Below are 6,000 nucleotides of genomic sequence, written 5' to 3'. Positions count from 1 at the left end.
TGCACAGCAGGGAAGACAGGGTGGGGCGAGGGGGGGTGGCATTCAGGGAGAATGCCGCCTCTGTGGGGCCAGTGGGACAACAAGGATGGAACACACGGACCCATGCAGATGACAGTGTGGCTCTGATTGCTGTTTGGCTCCCTGCCCCCAACCTGGATGCCCACCTGGTTGATGTCAAGTGAACCAAATGTGCAGCTGAAGAGCGGGATCTCTGCCCACCCAGGAAGGGCCCCTGCAAGAGTCAGGGAGCGCTGAGGTTCCCAGGTGCCTGGGTTCAAATCTTCTCTGTCCACTAACTGTGTGGCCTCAGGCAAGGGCCCTCCCTCCAGGGCTTCCTTCCTCACCCCCCAAACGAGGATGACACTCTCTCCCTGCTGTGGAAATGAAGCTGGGTGTGCATAAGCACATCGCATAGCAGGTTCTCAGGAAGTGTCCTTCATCCTTTCCCAGGTTCCTGTCCATCCATTTTCCCAGAACAACAGTCCAGCTTCTTTCTCCAAGGCCGGCCCCAACTGGGACAAAAGATCACTGGTGTTCCAGGGTACGTCTAAGTGGGCCTCCGGCTGGCCTGTCCCTCTCCTACTTTGCAGAAAACCAGTTAACACCAGTGTCCCACACCCTTGTCCCCAGTTCCCCTCCCCGAGCATGGGCTCTCTCCGTTCAGGTTCAGCTCCGTGCCAACCTGTTTTACAGGCAGAACGTCCTCTCTCTGCCTGTCCCCCCAGGAGTCCCCACAAGTGCCCGAGCATCACCCAAATCTGGCCTCCGCCAAAGGCTGCAGCCGCCGTCGTACTCTCTTGACAAATTGAGCCCGAAGCGTTAAGATCGCTTCTGTTAGAACTTTCTAACAGTGTCATAAATCTTTTATTAACATTTGGTATTATACTAATTAAAACTGTTCTCTGTATGTATTATTAATTCCTGTAGCACTTCTTGCTGGGGTGACATTTTTAGCCAGCTAAGCAGAATGGAGCACAGTAAATAAGAAGAAACTCATTTCCAGACAATTAGCCTTGCAGAAAAATAAGTTGGTTAATGGAAGGCTTGATGATTACAAATTTTACCTAAATAAACAGGGTATCTTAATGGTAACTCTTCAAGCTAAGTAAACAGATTGGGGTGGTAATGTCCTAAGCAATACTTAAATGTAACTGTTTAATAAATTGGTAAATTACTCATTTCATCTTAGAACAAAATGGTAATACTGTAGTAATAACCTAGTATATATTCCGTAAATATGAAGCATTATCACTTTAGCTCTGTAGAAATCACCACAGTGATATGTCAGCATTGATCTAAAACTGCAGCATTTTATCTCAAGTTTATTACCCATTTTTGAGAATCGCTGAGATTTTCAGAGCATAATGGCAATAAAAGAAGAATTTAAAAAGCGCTTTAATGTGCATAAGTTAATCAGAGGTATCCTCGGGGGGAAAAGGAAATTTGGTAAAACATGAATTATAAGCATCATTTAAACTTACTTTGGACACTAGAGATAATAAATGGCACCATAATTTAGAAATAGCTTTTAACATCAATGACGGTAAGTACCACTTTACTGTTCATAAGAATTGCAGAGCGGTGGTGCTGAGGCCAATTTTATTAGCCATTTTTTTCTTTATAAAAGCAATCCAGCCCTTTCCACAACTGAGGAGACAGGAACAAGAGTTACGTGCTAATATGCAAAATGCATTTAAGTTTTTTGAAATAGAGAATAATAAATTGTGCCAAAAGATAGAGTCTAGAGACAAATGAATGATCATTTAAAAAGAATAAGGCACTCGCAGAGTTTACATATTTGGGGAAACTTGATAAAAAAAAAAAGCCAACAAATTGTTCATACATTTTCCCATTTGCTAGAGCAGGCGGGGTGCTTTCAAATCTGGAAGATGAAGTCATAAATCCCAGCGATTGGAGATGCTGCAACAGGAATGTATTTCTGCAAATTGTCGCCATTGACAAATCGCTTTTAAACTATATACAGAGCAGGTTCAACTTTCTTCTCAGAGCAGGAGAGCAACCTTCCTGCAAGGAAGTCTCAGATCTGACCTCTACTTACCAAGCACATGAAGTCATACAATTCAAAGGTAGGGACCTCACGCTTCTGGGGGACAGTCGCCAGGATTCCACGAGCCACCTACTAAGCACACAGTGCTGTGCTGAGCATGATGGGGCCTCAGGAGAAGCTTGTCTACAGCAGCCCAGAGCCAGGCTGGCAAAACCTGGTTTATATGGAAGAAGCAAATCTAAGATGCCTGCCCAGACCCTGCCTTTCTAGTAACTCCAGGTTCAAGGTCTTTTGCTTTTCCACCTGATGAATTTGAGGACACACACACACAAAAACAAAAACAAATCCACTTTGCTTGATTACAAAATCTTAGCTGCATCTAGCACAAATGCCCCTTCCCTCCTCTGCGGTAGAACATGTCCTGTGTAAAAGGTCTGGGGACTTCACAAAGGCAGCGCCCTCTAGAGGCTGGTGGGGACAGATGCAAAAGTGCCCTGAAGAGATGGGGGGGGGGGGGCAGGAGGGAAGGACCAGTCAACAAGGAGCAGCTCCGGGCAAGGAGACGTTCCTGTGTCCTGCAGGCAGAGAGCAGGTCCCCAAGTCCCCAGCGCACTCAGCCACGAGTTCTCTGTGTCCCTCTGGCTTCCAGACACCCTGTCATTGTCCACTCATTAATTTCTGGCTCTCAGAGACAGCCCAGGAAATATCAAGTTTGCCTGGCCTCCTCTCGGGAGCAGCTACATTTTGTGTAAGAACCACCTGCCATCTAACTGCATTGGCCCCCTCTCCCTAAAGCACCCGGCTGTGGTTGGAGACTTCAAGGTCAAATTTTGAGATGCTCTGGGGCACCTGGACTATAAGTTTAGAAGACCGTTGTGTTCACACACTTATGAGACCTTGGGCAAATATGCTCTAAGAAATTGCTCAGCCTTAGTTTTTTTAATCTGCACAATGGGGTTACAAAACTGTTTTATATGATTATCATGAGGACAATATGAGATCCAAAGTACAGAGCTTGGCACACAGTAGGTGCTCGACACTCATTAGGATTCTTCACCCTCTGCAGTCAAGAATACCTGGATTCCAACCCATACCATATGTGACATCAGTAGGTCATTTAAACATTACCAAACCTCAAATTTCTCAAGGAATATTAGGGTCTATCAGCTTTCTTTCTAGCCTTATTCCAAGGGTTAAATGTGTAAAATGCTTAGTCCCCAATCTGGTCCACAGTTGGTCTTCTATAAATGTTACTTACTATTACTGTTTAATGAACATGTACTGAGCACCTGCATTGTGTTAAACATCAGCCACCAAAAGAAACTGAAGCCACAGAGTGCAAGAGAGTGCCTTGTTGCTCTCAGGATAACTGGCCACCATTTCTGAGGAAAACAAGAACAACATTTGTGTTGTGAGGATTCACCTACCACTAATAATAACAGGAGGGGATATATCCTGACGATGCAGAATGGGAACACTGAGGCTCAGGAGCTAACGTGGAATAGCAAAGCTGGGATTTTAACCCAGTCCTGTAAAAAGGCCCATGGATGTTGTGGGCGTTTTGGTGCAGGATATAGAGCCCATTAGGTGCCATCTTTCTTCCCTAGAGCTGAAAGTCCTCAGGTCCCACAGCCAAGCTGTCACACTGTCACTAGCAAGGTTTCACTAGAGGCTGCTTTTAGCCTGGGCTGGGTAGGAGCTGGGTAGCGGAAGTTTCCAGAATCCCTTAGCTAAGCCACAGGAACCAGCACCTTCCAACCACCTTCAGGGGGCTCAAAAGAGGAAAAAAGAGTGTATGATGGTACTGGCAGCAGCGAAATGCCAGAAAAAAATTGAAATGTGATGCAGAACTGTGTTTTATGTCCAACTTTAAGGATGCAATATTCAAATGTGTCAGAATTCCCCTTTGGCAGTCACAGGAGACCCTGGCTTCAGGAACCAGGAGGTTTGAAGGGCCTCAGTGGATAAAAGCCAATGAACTGGAGTGGCTCCACCTCCATTAAAAGTCCTGACACCAGAGGGGCCTTTGAAAGGACTGTCACTTCCCAGAACATCAGTTTTCCCCATCTGCAGAATGGGGGTTACAATGACCACACCTCCTCAGGTTTTCATGAAGTTTCCATGGGAGTGTGCAGGTGCTGTCAAAAAAACTGGGCCTGTGCTCTCGGGACTCACCATGGGTGGTGCAGACGCCTGCAGCCCTGAGAGACTCTCAGAGGTGAGGGCAGGCACCCCTCCCTTCTCTGCTCAGACAGATCCCAGCAGTACCTCCCAACAAACTTGAAACTGGAGGCATTAATTAAGTCCACCGGACTCAGGGCCCCCTCTGTGTCCCTGGGTTGGATTTCCTCTTTCCCCGCCCCCCACCTTCCTGAGTCTCACTGAGTCCTAGGAACAAAAGTGCCCCAGCTGTGGCGGCCCTAGCAGCAGATGCACACTCGGTTGTTTAGCATACGGGATATTCACTGGTGCAGCACACCTTCTCCAGCCTCAGGCACCCTGCTTGCTGGGACCCTCCAGGGTTAGAGGGAAGGATTCAGGCTGGGTCTTTTCCTGCCGCTTCCCTCTGGCAGGGGCGAGGAATGAATTCTTCCCCAGTGGGGAGGAAGGAGGGAAGGGATGTGCTGCCCACTCAAGTTCCAGGGCCTCCAGAGTTTCCGCACCTCCCAGATGAGCCCACTGATCAATAGGGCTGCAGAGCAAAGCCAATGCATTGCAGGTAGCGGGCTAGTGCCTGAGGTCTGGAGGCTTTTAAAGGCAATCTAAGGTTCTAGCTCTGCTGGGCGATTTGGTTTCTTAAAATCAGGGGAGTCTGGGTCAGCACAAATCTCTATAATGAACCCTCAGCTGGTGGGGCTTCCCAGGCTGCTCTCTGTGCTTGGCTCAGGCCCTTCACTACCGGCCCATCGAGTGCCTGGGTGCACATCACGTCTGGAGCCAAGTCAGAGCCAGGGTGAACCTCCTGCACCTGCTGCCCTTTCAGCTTCACAACTTTGCATCGTAGAATGGGAACACAAGACCTTTCTGGGGACTCAATGGGGTAGAAAGTAAGGGGGAAATGGCTCAAATACTCTGATCAAACGTTTTCTCCCATTCCACCTCCTCTATTGGAAGCATACCAAAGGGGTTTAATAACTTACTCCTTAATTGGTAGCCAGTCTGGCTGAGAACAGTTGTTTCAACTCAAATGAGGGGCAGATACCAGCCTACACATGACACTAGGATACTCACAAGTTTGACGAGATCAAGCCAGGTCTAGTCTCCACCGTTAGAGGAGGAGGAGAGCTGACAGTGGAGGACATTGCTCCATGCCTAAGTTTTCCTCCCACAGAGTGACACTTCTGATGAACCCCCCATGTCATTAGTAGGTGCTTAATTAGATGTTTATCCAAGAATAGATTTTAAATGCTTTAAAAATGATAAATTGATCACTAGCTTACTGAAGTCACTTTCCCCCTCCACTTTCTCTGGGGCGCCCTATTTTTACCGTTTCAGAAACCAAGATGCAGAGACAAGCCACTGACTCAGGGACACACGAACTGAACTGAACACAGGACACAGAACTGAACGGAGGACGGCTGGCTCCCTGGGTGTCGTGAGGAAGGCACGGATCCGCGAGGCAGTTCCGCGAGGATTTTCAGTCTGAATCAAGGCCGTGGGCGCCTGTGTCTGAGCGTCGCGGAGGGAAGACGCTCCCGACCCGACGCAGTGGGTGCTTGGAAATGGAGGGGTGCATTTCGCTCTCCCAATGAGAAACTTTCACTTTTCCAGCATGTAGGCGCCTAAGCCACGTCGAAGGTTCTCCGGCCTCGGTGCACAAGGTTTTAGTGGCCCCGAGGATGAGATGAGGATTTTGTTTAGGGTTCTCTGGAACCTTTTAGCGTGCTGGCTAATTTAGGCCCTCAAGGAAGCCAGAGGCCACATTCTACCGCCCCTAACCGGAGCACCGGGCCCTGCTGCCTTGAAGCTGGGTGTACTGCTTTCCATAGCGG

Source organism: Urocitellus parryii, chromosome 1 (assembly GCF_045843805.1).
Source record: "Urocitellus parryii isolate mUroPar1 chromosome 1, mUroPar1.hap1, whole genome shotgun sequence".
Classification (NCBI taxonomy): Eukaryota; Metazoa; Chordata; class Mammalia; order Rodentia; family Sciuridae; genus Urocitellus; species Urocitellus parryii.
This window is presented reverse-complemented; position numbering follows the sequence as displayed.